Source organism: Clinocottus analis, unplaced genomic scaffold (assembly GCF_023055335.1).
Source record: "Clinocottus analis isolate CAN_PGR_092001 unplaced genomic scaffold, fCliAna1.0.p SCAF_15, whole genome shotgun sequence".
Classification (NCBI taxonomy): Eukaryota; Metazoa; Chordata; class Actinopteri; order Perciformes; family Cottidae; genus Clinocottus; species Clinocottus analis.
The window spans coordinates 15,469,078-15,483,813 of NW_027175876.1; positions in this window are offsets into that span (position 1 = coordinate 15,469,078).

Here is a 14,736-nt window from a genome sequence, read left to right on the forward strand (position 1 = left end):
ATGAGAAGCTTGATAACACTCTCAAATCTGTATGCTACACAGAGTGAGAGGGTGATTCAACTGGAAACAGGCTCTCCCCAAATAAAGCTAAAATCCACCGTACTGGTGAAGAGACACATTCCATCACGTTTGTTTGATGCATACACAAACACAAATATAAAAGGCACAATTTGTGATTTAAAGTTTGAGTTTAAAAGTTATATGTGTGGAATATATGAATGAACAGAGTATTTGATTCTGTAAGAACAGAGGTGTAGAGAAATAGAGAATAGAGAAAAGTGTCTGTGCTTAGTGAGTATCGTCACTATGAGGTTGCCAAGAGACAATTTGAGCTTCCAGATTCTGGTAAAAATGTTTTTTGAGATTTGAAAAGAAGTTTGCACTGTTTCCCACTGCTTCCAGTATTTATGCTAAGCTAGGCTAATCTCTCTCCGGCTCTTGCTTCATATTCATAGTACAGACATGAGGGTATATCAATCTGCTCTTTAGGCTCTAGGCAAGAAGGCCAATAAAACTTTCCAACTGTCCTTTTTTGAGCTGGGAGGGGGCTCCAGCTGGATTACTTTATCAACCAAACCTCTGTTGTCTTCCCTCTTTCTTGCTAGTTGGGTTACATCATGATTTCCTCTAGTGCAGTTTTTTCTTGTTGACTCTCATCTTAACACTTCTACAAAATAAAAAATTCAGAGCAAAGTTCGAAAAAAATATTAGACAACAGGACTCTCAACTCTCTCGGCCAGCTCTTCTATTGGCCCCAGCTTCAGTGACAAAGGAGTCTGTGGCACCATTGTCAGAAAGTCAATACCGTGATTAACACTGCCCTTCACTTGAGCCCGGTTCACCACTTTATCCGCCAATTGCCTTGACAGTCATTACCTAACAAGTACATCATCACTTCCAGGATGCAAGTAAATAACATTCAGTGAATGAATAACTCAAACTGTAACTATATATCCAGCTACAACAATAAAGGTGAGAGGAAACATGTTGCCATGTATTTTCACACAGACACCTTTCGCTCCCACGGCTCTGCCAGTGAGTGTCATTCAAGATGTGGCCTTTCCACACTAAAAAAGGACACATAAAACACACATTGTGTTCTCGTAAAGAACACACTGAGGTGAGATTTATGTGCGAGGGTCTGGATTTCCAAATAGAGACTGATACTGTCACTGAAACGTCTTTGATTTACACTGTGAGTGTATTGGTATGATTACCAATGTGATTACTTGAAATTGGAAGACAAAGTCTGATTAGAACGAGCAGAGAACATTTAAATTCTCATGGAGTGAGTCCAAAGTGTTCCCAGTTCACGACACATGTAGTGTCGGTCGCCCAAGAGCCACCCAAGAGACAACCCTGTTCCTCCCAAATAAGCCAGGCTAAATGTGTGTGCTGTCAAGCATACAGTCATTAAACACACCTCCGCTCATACAGAACCAAATAGTCTTCACGAAGAAAAGAAGTTAGTGCATCTCAAGCCTACTGATTGAAGAAGGACAGATGATCACCTCTGCTTAAGCTGGGAAGAGAATGCCTCCCTTCTTCAGCGTGAGCTGTCACTGACTTCACTAATGTGTGTTTAATGTGGCCCATTGCACTCTTGGATGTGGATATCAAAACGTTTAAATCGACCTGCTCTCTGGAGGCAGAAGTAAGTCTTGTAAAATGAATTATTGATGCGATGCAAGGCTCCTCTCTGACTGGGAACAATGTAACTTGCACTGGTGAATTCATCTGAGCTCTTTAAAATCAAGGTCTCTCCGCTCGCTTTCATGTTCTGACAAGGATTCAGTCTCCGAGCCACAAGACATTCCTTGATTACCAGTGATGTCCAAGTCTTTCTCAGAGCCACTTAAGTCCTGTTGGGACAGAGCACGTTATTGTTGGGATACCTGCATAGTTGCATGATTGGTGTCAAATAAACATGGTTCTGAGCTACAGTGCTAGAGGTCTTTTTACCTGTAATTATGGCATGGCTAGCTTTCCACTGTGGGACGGCTGCCAGCTTGCTTTGGCTTTTATGGGGCTTCTGGTCCTTTCTTGTGGTTGTCATGCTGCAATTAAAACTGTCTCCAATCGCTGGGTGGCAAAAGGCGCTGAGACAGACTCTTGTCTCTCTCACACACAGACACATATGCATGTGTAGTTGTATACGCACGCACACAAACACACTATGGAGCCTTTGGCTGGAGGCGATGGGAAAGCGTGTGATATAGGAAAACATAGTTAATTACATTTGACAGGTATCTATTAAAGTGCATTCTTAGACCTTAGAGGCCTTCACACATCTAATGGAAATACACACTAAACTGCTGCCCATGAATAACAGGGCTTTCCAGCCAAAAAAAATGTTCTCCTTATCTCTCTAACATCAAGCGTCTGTCAGCGAATAGACAAATCATCACTAATCAAGTCCACAAAAGTAAAAACCAAGGTCTTATATTGGTAATCAGATGCGTTATAATTAGTTATTCAGAGATTCTTTTAACTTTTAAGCGAACAAGCTCTTGAATCCCTCCACAAAAGCCCCAGCTTGCCTGTTTAGTACAGACAATAGTAGTTTGATTGTAATCATTGCATTTCCCCCTGATTTTGCACTTAAAGAGATAATGTATATGTATAGCAGACATACTTGAATCATGACCAGCAGCTGTAATGTCCAGATGCGTAAGTGTTGTATCGATAAGCTATGACATGAGGGATGGACCTGAGAATCTGCCTTGTTTCTCTATCGTTTTGCTCAGTCTGCTTCTTGTGTCCACCCCGTGTATCTCCCCATCCGTTACTGGTCTTTCATCTCATCTGCCTGAAGACTCTGTCACATCAACGGTCTACAAAATCCAATTTAGGTGCATGATACAAAATATTGCCTTGGCAACAATAAAGGAGACAGACTTGTCCAATAAAACATGTATATTGCATTTGAAAAGTCTTTCCTCCTGGCCAAGAAAAAAAAGAGTCTTTTTTTTCTTCTCCAGATTAGACTTTTGACAAATAACTTGTCATTTTGTGAGTTTTGGTGGGTCTGGTAGGCAGTATTGTGGGCTGAATAGTTCAGATCCAAAATGTATCACTCAGGCATGTAATGTTACCTTGACCAGTATGCTTGGGATTCTAGCTTTTGTCACCGCAAACCCACAGAAGAATAATGGTGAAGGAGCAGCAGATGGCTGATGTAACTAGGCAGGACATAATGGGAAGCTGCAGTAAGAAAAATAGCATTCAAACACGGAAGGAAATCTGGAGAACTGCGGAGAGATCAGTGTCATTCAGACTTTTTGCCCTTCCAAGAATGCAACACAGGCCACATTTGGCTTACTGTAACATTTGGCATAGTTTGTTTGGTGTGTTTGGACAAAATATTGTCTGGTATGAAAAAATAATGATTTAAGTGCCAAATGTCAAATTGCAGTTTCAAACTAAATGGCCACCATGTTTTTTCACCTGGCCCTTTATGGGCCTGAAGGGAAATATTTGGTGTATAATGTAGCTCTATCGGACAAATTTGTGCATGCTTTTGGCTGTAGGCATTTAGTACGAAACCTGGGAAACGTGTATGTAATGACTGTCTCTTCACTTATAAAAGAGCTGTATGTGAGGGAGACAGGAACACCGGCTGTCTGACTTATTGATGTGTGTGTGTGTTAGCAGATAGTAAACTACAAAGAAAACATCCGCGAGTGTGCAAGAGTTTTCTCTCCATCCTTATTTGCATCTTTTTTTATCTTGCTTTACCACTGGCTCTGTTCATAATTTTCTGTTTCACAAAACAGTTTTTTCCAATATGATGTTTTTCCTCATCATATCTCCTCTCATTAAAAAGGCTTAAGGATCATAGACAAAACCAGGGCGAGATTATGATAATAGTTGTGTAGCCTGTCCTTCTTTGTCTCTGTCCACATTCTTCTAAAATGAAAGACGGCAACAATTACCTTAGTGTCTGATTCCCCAAGTCTCTTGACATACACTTTGAAGACCAGGTTTGGTTCCCAGCCGATGGCTATGGGAGTATGTTCGTTTTTTTTGCTGCAATCACTGTCTCCGTCAAGATGGATGACGTTGTGCCATCTCTTCTGCAAAATTGCATTAGTTGTAAGCCAGCGTTTGTTGGCATGGAAAGGAGTTCTTCATGTATAGGCCAACCCTTTGTGGAACAATTGGTAGTAGTTCTTAATGTGTTACCGACCACTAATCAGGACTCACTCTAAATATTAGCACAGGTCAGGGGAAAGGCAGGGGGTGGTATTTAAATAGAGCGTACATCAAAGCATGGCAATTTGAGAGCGACATGAGTCTGGAAAGTGCTAATAGCCTTCCCGAGCTGGTTCATCCAACCTCCTGCCAATGTCAGAATCCAGCTGAATTTGCGCTCCAAGATGTTCTTCTGAGGTGAAAGCCAGCAGTCAGTTGTAGCTCCGCTGGTAGCCGTTTCCGACGCTTTGGTAGCGTAGCATCAAAGTCATGGGGCACACATATATTCTGCAGGATTAGAGTACCGTAAAAGGACAGCCCCAGCCCATTCACTGTTGGCACGGCCGCCACAGCCTCGGCACAAGTGAGTTTTTAATGCATTCCATTTAACTTTAATTACTCCAATCTCTGCGAGGGCACACAGGAAGAAAAGGCCCGGGCGTTTGTGCCGAGCAGATTACCCCACTGCCCTGCCAAGTCCGCGGCGCGCTGCATCCTAAGATAGAATTCAAATTCAAATGTGGGCTAAAGAAAGTGCAGCTGTCACCCCTCTGGCCTGCGAAGCCCCAACCGGATCAAAGATGAGCTGTCCTCCTCCCCTGCCCGTGTAAAAATGAGCTGTCCTGGCCGTGCCAGTGTCTCGTCCCCCTGGGGCACCTAATCCTCCTCTCCTGACTCCACACTGACAGTCTGAATAAAGGCATTAAACCCCGCAAAATAATTACCAATTAAAACGGATGGAGAAGTCATCAGGTAGTGACTGGGGGGAGAGTAGGCAGAGGCAGGCAGAGAGGGATGGAGCTGTGGTGGGTTTTTTCTCCTCTCTGCCAAGAACAACCTGTATTTTCTCCTTTATGGGTTATGGTTTTGCAGTTCTGGATGAGTGAGTGACCTTACACAGTGATATCAGACCAGGAACAGACTTCTGAAAGCTTCTAGGATGTCGCAAAAAGTTTGGGTGAGGCATCCCAACTGTACGGAAGCCAGAAATCAGTGCCGAAGTTTTCTAAGCCCCTGGAAATAAGAGTGGTTGTTTTATCTGTTGCTGCAGCTGCAAAAGATCTGAGATGTTGTGAAACTATGGAGATCGCTGGACATTTAGTTGTGTGTACATTTAGATGTGTGTAAAGACATGTGAATGCATTAACAATCATTTGTGCAAAAGAAACCTAGAATTTATATGTTTGTGTGTAAAGTGGCCTCTTTGCTGTAAATGAGCGTGTGTGTGCATGTGTGTTTGTACCTGTAGATCAGTGTGATGGGGTGTTTGCAGACTAGCGTGCCATGAGGCCCGGGGCACTAATCCACCAGCGCCACACTGCCGAATCCAGGTAAAGTGATCCTAAAGCCTTCTTACCCCTCTCCCTCCTCTGTTCTCCCTGCTCCTCTTTGAGCTCTGTCTATTAGCAGTGGTGGAGATCAGACTAGTGAATATCCACTCAAAAGACCAGTCTGGACCAGGACCCACTTTCTGACAACTTAATCTCTTCTTTGACGGCAGGCAGAAAGGAAGGAATTGCCACGTGACAAAAGGCTCTGACTTGACCATATTCTTTTGAAAAGCCGTGCTCTGGTATGGGAGACAACCTGTATTTTTGTGCTTTGTGCTCTAACATAAACAAGCTCCCTTAAGACTTGTTTAGATTTGAGTAGTTACTTGTTTATGATTATGATTTGTATGCAATCAGTGACCGAAACTCTTTTTCAAATATATATTTGTCTCTTGGCGGTGTAAGTGTTTTGATGGGAAGATTCTGGCTTGACTCACACAGATAATAAAAGCCACACTTTATAAATCAAACTTATATACAGATGCATGTTCACAGACTGTTTCACAACGCTGATGGCTCATCAAGGTGCCTCATTCCAGAGCTCAAACCAAACTGCTCCTCTGTGGTGTTCCACTGATCACTTTGACCTGGGGGATGGTTTGCATTGCTGATATAACTTGGCTGTTGGTTTTTGTATCTGTGCCAGAATCTCCCTGGGCTAAGTACACTGGGCGTGTACAGCGCTGTGGACGTTGCTATGTGTACGATGCATACATGTGTACGTGTAAAACTGTGAGAGGCAAAGAAAGACTTTTTTTTTTACTGTTCTGTGTAACCCATAATTACACCTCAACTTCTGGCCAAACACGTTGCTGAATGCGAACAAACTGTACACAGAAGCATGTACAGGACATTTACCTTAAGATGATACCATGTGTGTTTTAATCTTCTTCTTTTTTACTGTGTCTCTTTGTGATTAGGCCCAGGATCAGATTAAATATTTCCTTGTTTCATCTTAGTATCCCACAATTATGATGTTATGGTCAAATTATTATTTGGATTTACAAAGTGAGTTTTGCTGCTGTTGAGAAGTCAAAAAAGCCACTTTACTTCATTTGTTGTAAATTGCAGCCACATACTTTTTATGGGTAAAAACCATGATCCTCTTGAGATGACCACTCACCACGAGATCAGTCATATGCATTTATTTATGTTATCTAATCTATATTTTGTGTTTTTATTCAAATGTGTGCTATTCAGCTCAAATGATCATTGGTCAACCACTTACATCAACATGTAACAATCTTGGGAGAGACTCATTCCTGTGAAAAATAATTCATTTATAACTAAGTGGTCCGGTTAAAGTGTTCATTTGGGTCTTTTCATATATAACAACATATGGATATTGAAATTTAAAACTACAGTAATTCATTTTTTCTCTCCGTCCTCCCATGATTCTTTGCCTTGAGGTAATCTGGCTGCTTCCAAAGAAGGAAATTGTCTCGCAATAAAAATTATGTCATCTGCACTTGAAACAGCTCTATGATATTTTGAAAGGTCAATTAGATAAATAATCTCTATAGGAGGAATTAAGAAAAAGAAAACAATAAGATAACCTTTAAAGGCTTCCACTGTAACTCCTTTAATTGCTCTTCAAGTAATGTCATAGCAGGAGTTGTTATGTACCTTTCGTCTGTGCTAACAGTTTGAATAAGTGGCCTGTGTGTCACTATCAGACAAACTGGTGGAGCAGCTTTTGTGCCGCAGGCCAGCTGACGTGGGAATGGACAACACACTGTCACACACTGTAAGTCATCAGTCTATGGCAGTACACACACATTTTCACAAAATAATGTGCAACTTTGTGTTGTTATCAGATAAGTATTTTTTTAAATATTGTTCAGACAGAGTAATGCATATGATGCTAAAACGTGAATAATTAGAGACTGCAGCCTCGTCCAAAAGCTAAGCTCATGCTTCATCTTTTCAGGGGCTGATTGGAGCAGTGCTGGCATGTTAAGTTTTCTATTAACGATCAAATGTAGACATGAAAAGTATACAACAGTGTTAGCATGGCAGCAATGGAGTTACTCATTAGCTTGTGATTATTTCAAACCCCAGTTAAGGCCATTTCTGTCATCCATTACGTTGTAAGAGAAAGGCCTCCAAAACCAAGTATACCACTTAAATAAACATAGCGTTCAATGTGCTTGAAAGTGTCTTTGATTGAAAGATGAGAAACTTTGTGACATGCAAAGGTCGAAGGACAATTTGGAAATGTAAGGAGGGCAAGGATTTCTGTTTTCATTAAAAGAAAGAGTTCCATGTAAGAGAAAGAAAAGGCCTTCAGGCCTTGTGAACCATCTTCATTAGGAACCCCACTTTAGTTTTGATGCATTTCTACTCATTAGCCAGGGCACTATAAGTCACAATCATCTTCAAAAGAGTATAAGCACATTGTTCAAATAATTGCCCTGTGAAGGACAAACAACAAGCATGTAAAAAGGCGTCATTATTCAGGTGCAATCACTTTAAGGCCTTCCCCTTCTTTGCTGTTGTTTTAGAAGGCCATATGATGTCAAAGTGCTTCTGTTCAAAAGTAAGAATTAAAGACGGAGAGATTTGCCAAACAGCAGCATGAGAGTGTCTGTGTGGACTTAAACACTATTTAATCAGAGCTGCTGCTGCCATGATCAACACATTACATTACTCTAAGAATCACACTCATAGTCTAATGATATTGTTTCATAAAGGGCGTGTTGATGGAAACTTTGTGTTCATCAGTATTGGGAAAATGTGACACCCTGTAATAACTCCCTCCTTCTGGTTGTCCATCAGACTGTTTTTAATGACATTTGTCTACTTTGCTGAAATAGTGTTAATTGATATGCACAGTTAATGAGCTGCTTTGTGTCAGACAACAGTACAATGGCAGATTGCTGAACTTCTGAACAAAATCCACATGCATGTGTGTATCCATACTTGCTCACTCATTCTGACCACCCATAGAGGTCAAATACAGGTAACCTACCCCACCAGTCAGTAGTTTAGGCCTGTAGGATTGACTTTGCAGTGTCCTTAGAAGACACAGCAAGGCCAGCTGCTTGACTCGACATCACCTTCACAGATTGCAACACACTGTTTTCACCTTGTGTAAGATACTCAGGAAATTCCCGAGCCTTATGTACGGTAACTCCCTTAAGCGTGCTGTCATTTTTTTGTTCGTGCTAATACCTTAGTCCAACTGACATTGTTGAAACATAGTTGGAATACATACAACATAATTGGAATCATAAATAAAGCAACTTTGATGTATGACAACAATTAATAAGGTTTGATAAGATACAGGTGTGTTAATACGACCTGGACTTTCTTTTAACACAACCCTGTCGAACTGAATCATGCACATGAGCGAGAAAGGTGTCTAAGTTTGGAAAAGGTTAAAGATTAAAAGATATTTCATTTAAAATTAAATTGGAAAATACTAACACTAATTTGACAATACTGGATAATATATATATATATATATATATATATATATATATATATATATATATATATATATATATATATATATATATATATATATATATATATATATATATATATATACATTTTTTAGAAATGATTCCTTTAGCATGATTGCACCATGCGCATTAATTAATCAGATGCTTCCACTAATAAATATGTTGGCTAACATAAAACCTAAGGTGCTGAGGCTGCAGGGTGGATTTCGTCAATATGCACATGCCACGTTAAGCTTCCAAAAACTATGAAGAAATGAGCCCCAGAGCTGTCTTAATATTTATTAAATAATCTGAATGAAAAAAGGTCTTTAAGTGATACTCTTTTCAAACAACTAGATACCAGTTACTGACTATGCAGATGTAAAGCTTAATAACCACACTCTGTCTGCCAAAACAGGAAAAGCAAGGGTAGAAAAGGACACATTTTTGGCAGCCCTTCATCAAATATATAAAGTAGTGGCCACAAGGGGAGAAGTAAACAGATTAGAAAAGCTATTGACATTTCCAAATAGCAAGCAAAGGGTGTGGAAAGGCAGCAAGGATGATAAGGTGTACAGGCATACGGTCCCCTCTCATGTTTTATGTATCTGTGATCACAACTGATCGTAAGAGAAATTAATCAATAACAAAGCCGCCGGGATGTGTGGATGACACATGCCACTGCCCCCCCTCCCTACTCTCCCCCCTCAACACCCCTTGCCACACTCCTCCATTCTCCACCCTCCTTCATTTTCCTCACCCTATCCATTTTGATTCGGGGGCCTGTTGTTCGCCCACGTCTAGGTGAGGGATTTTTACATCCCCTGCGTGCTTGGAGGAACTCCATATGGCCGGGATCAAAGGTGTTGCTGGGTGCATGGTTCTGCTTGGTTGCCAGCCACCGCCGTTAATTAGAAAACAAGATCAGAGGCGGTATTAAAATCCAATTAAGCCCGTATGAACAGATTGCCAAGTGATGTTCACTAATGCATTACTGAGCACCATGCAAATTTTAGTGGCAGCATTTGGCTTTATGTTACGTGTTTGTGTCATTAAGAGTGTGTGTATTTGGGAGTATCTGAGTGTGTGCGTAAGTATGTCTATGCACGTGTCACTTGCTGGCTATCTGAGGCTCTGTGACATTGTCTGATCTTTTCCTTGATACACAGCACTAATCTCATATAAACAATCAGCGAAAGCTCTGCGGAGCAACAACACCTATCCACAAAATAAGATTGGATGATATTGCTTCTTACAATTAAAGCATAATTGAGAATGCTGAATTATTGATCCATCATAATTGAGTTCTCTTCATCTGATTTGTATGAAAAAAAAAAGAATTTGATGCACAGAAAATACAGCAGATTCGGATAAATTGCCTGGGTATTCTGGTTTGATACATTCGGTCTCTACTGGCCATTCAAAGGCATAAATTACAAAAGGGACAGGAGCGTTCCATTTAAATCATTTAAAATGTGAGATGGCTGTGAGCAGATAATCAAATGTTAAAGAATTGGATGAGGCATATTAAAATAAGTACATAAAATCCTTTTGCACAATAAGTGCCTTTTAGTCCATGAGTTCATTCTCCCCAGCAGACAGACAGGGCATCTGTACCAAAGACTGACAAGTGGATGCAGCTGGTGGCCTATGGCCCGAAGCCTCCACATTATCACAGACGAGGGCTGTTAATGTTGGGCTGAATGGAGCCCCTTTTGAGATTCAAAATAGCATTCTGATTAGAAAGCCAGGAAATACACATCTGAAGTGCCGGAAATTGTCACAATGCAGAACCACGGCACATTTGGCACAGTCTCAAGCTGGGTATAGAGGAGGAAGATGTTAATGAAGGGATGTGCCACAATCAAACCCATTTAGATCTCAGTCTCCTCAGGATATATTCTTCAGGTCGTGGGTTGGTTCAAAGTCTTCTGCTTTGTATGATTATGTGACAAATAACTGTAGTTTCATTTTGCACGGATGATTTCATCATGTTTGTTTGTAGTTAAATGTTTCTGAGATTACTCTTCTTGAGGCGCTACACAATAGGCATTTTGGCTTCTTCACTGTGCCATCTCATTACATCTTTCCTTATGTTTTAACATTTCAAATTCAGATTTAAAGTGCTGTCATTTATTTTTGTAAAAAACTTTCAAATGAACTACAAAGCAATTACATAAAAGATGTACAAAAATATGTGTTAAAAGCACCTACCTTTATAACTGTATTACAGGATGGTCAGGTATTATGCCATTTGACAAAAAGTAAATCATTTCTAACTGTTCAGCAATACATACATTTGAGTAAAATTAATTTGGGAATTAAAAAAAATCACTCACTTTTTAAGTTTGAGCGCTACGTCTTCATCTGGATTATTTACTAGCAGCTGTGTATCGTTAACTGTTCTGATTGGTCAGGACAGGTCACCTGCAACATTTATAAACCTTCCATGGGGTCATTGTAGCACTTGAGCAGCTCATTCAGCATAATGACTGTTTGGTTCCCTGGAGAGTAAGCAACCATTTCTTTGTGCTGTTTTCATTGATTTCTGTTAAGTAGTCCTCTTGTGCTGACGCCTTGTCTGCTTTCCTCTGTTAGGCTGCCTGGTGAGTGTTGCAGCCACCCTGCAGAGTCAGGTAACGTTTCCTTTTTGTCCACATTTTAAAAGATGTGTCAGACCTTCTCCTAATGATCTCTTACTACCAAGCTGATAGCCCTGCTTCTGCTGGCTCTAACTGGATGGTGCCTTCTGGTGGGTTTGTCCTGACAGTGTGTGCTTCTAAAGGGCGAAATATACTCTTGCAACTACAACTGCGGCTGGCCACGCTGTCGGATTGACGGACTCGTTTTGTTTTATAGTTCCCGTGCGTTTTCCATACTCCAGAACAGTAAGTGGCGCAACGACCATTTAGAGTCGACCTGCACGCCGATGTTCACCAACATCTCCCTCCAGGAATTTACCGCCATCTGCGTGTCCTTATACTTCGTCAGATGGGTTATATAAATGCTCATATTTGCAGACCTCTTTAGCCAAACGTTCTCTGACGGGATCTATTGTTCGTATTTCTGCTGTGGCTTTTAAAAACAAAGGTATTATGTTATGAAACCGGAAATACGAGACTCAGAAAGGACGTGGTGAGCAGACCAATCACAGCCTTGTGGGCTGCGAACGGCTCACGTAGCTTTGACGGATAGTCAGAAATTTTGGGTGATGCACGCAAAATGGCTGCTGGGACTACACAAGAGGGTCCTTGTGTGCTTGCGTCTCTGCGTAAAAACAGAATATAAATCAGCCTTTAGTCTACCTCAAAGTCCTAGCTACCGTCAATCCAGTTCAGAGAGCACTGGCAGCAGCTTCTTACAGCTACCTGTATTATACGATATGCTTTCTGCAGGCCCAGAACCCTCAAGTTCTTTTCAGCCTGCCGTTACCCAAGCTAACTGATGCTATTGTTAACTCAACTAGGTCTACTCAAGCTTTTGGGCCCTTTTAATTTATTAACTGCTGTAGGTTGTGCATGATTAGTAAAAAAAAAACAAACAGTAGAACTCTACTCAACATATTTAACTTCTGCTCTTAGGCATTTCCTGTTGCACCCCCAGTGAGGGAAGTTCCACAAGAGCACTCATCGTTTAATTTCAGAGGACTTGCCCTTGAAGGGCAAGAACTATGAATCTGAGACAAAAGAGCAAGTCTTGCAGACCACCTCCTGGTGTCCAAGCTGTGGGTGGGCATGGCTTTAACAGCAAACCTCAGACATCAGGCTTGGTCGGACATCGGGTTGAGTATCCTTACCCTTTACATAGGATTATACTACATTTTACTATGACCTTTTCCACTAGTCTTTTCTCTAAAAGCTTCAGCCTTTTCTTTTTTTTAATTTCCTGACTTGCCAGTATTCTCCAGGCCCAGTCGCTCATGCCGACAGCAGCTTTGATCCGGATTGGGTCCATTGGAAAGACACTCTTCTCATGGAGGACGACCGTCCCAGCACTCAGGAAGTCCAGCCCATTGGCACGTTTTACCCTTGGATTGTTAAGAGGACCAGCCAACCTGTAAAATAAAGTTATAGGTCCACTAATTCTGGTTTGTGATTACTGCTGCAGCTACTATACAAAACCAGCTCAGACGAGTTGGTGTACAAGGTTCTTACACACAGCCAGCGGTTAGGACTACACCGTCAGGAAAGCCGAGCAAGGTATTGTTCAATACTTTGCAGCAATCAGAATATAAAAAACAATCAAAAAGGTTGTGCCATTCCTCAACATACCATGTTACCAAAGATAAGTGAAATAAAAAGGCCTTCATGAACACATCCACATATCGTAAGGCAGTCAATACTCTATAGTTTGGTTTAAACTGCTTCTCAAAAAAAGGGTAAATCATTACCTAATTGGTCACGGTGACATTGCCTGATGTCATAAATGGTCAGTTGGCATCCTAATTCATATAACAAATAACCTCAAAGAGTCTCCATTGATCTTTAATTAGAAAGCGCTGTTAATCACCTTTATGACTCCTCAGTGGCATTAATGGTTTCTGCAGTGAAGCCCAGCCGCCTGTTTCAGCTCCAGAACAGCAGCAGGGTGTGTTTACAGTGTGTGTTTATGTACAGCATCCCACGCTGATAATAGATGCACTCCAAATATTTTGGAATTGTGATTTGTACTTAGTGTATTTCTGAGAGAGCAAGATAATTACAAAATATTCCTCTTAACACTAAAATTGTAAGAAACTAAAAATCCTCTTTCAAATCATTTTTTCAGGCAAAGGGACAAACAATGACCCACGGGAGAGACACGGCTATTACCTCTGCTAAGGTGCCCACTTCACACACCTGTCACAACCCATCATGAAAGGCCGGTGGAGAGGGACAAAACCCTTCAGCTTTCATAGTCTCCCCTCTTTCCAGCTCAACCATTAAGACATAAAGGGGTCAGTCCCCAGACAGCTCCATCCTTTATCCCTCCCTCACACACTCATCTCTGACATCAACCCTTTCTATGTTCTCTTATTACTACCCAGTGCGCATTATCAAGATCATAATTGTAGCGTGGTTTTTTAAGCCGAGAATATGAATACTTCTAGATTATTGATGTTCTCCATCATCGTTTGTTTTGTGACTTTCCTGAGGGACTTTTTCATTTTATTTTATTCATTAAGTCCTAGTTACAAGTAACTGACTTCATTGCAACCTTACACAATTTAACTGAAATCAGAAAACCGGAAGATCTGTTTGAGACACATAATACACGGAGCAAATGATTTAATCGTTTGAGCTATTTGAAGCAGTGCTCTAAACCATATTGCATGAAGCGGAGGGAAAAAAATGAATATACATATTGCCATATGTTGCAATTTGGCATCTGGCATCCTCCTGTGTGAGTTGATGTGAAGGTGGAATCTGGTTTGACTTAACCATGTGGCACAAGCAGGCCTAAACAAACATGTATTTCAGATGTCGAGCTGTAAAAAACAGATAAAAAGCGACTATGTGAGGAAATAATTTGCTCATAAAACTCATAGATCTTCAGGCTTGAGTGTTATTTCTTCAAGTGCTTTATGGCTCCCTCATAAGATAATGAAACTGAAATAAAATCCCATGGGGAAACCATCTAAGTTTTATTTACAGTCGTTCATATCAGTGTGATTTCCTTTGATGAGATTTGATCATTTATTCTCAAATGTACTCTTTTCTCTGGCTAACCTCACACACTCAATTTGAGGTGCACAAAGAACAGCAAATCATTTATTCTCAGCAGAG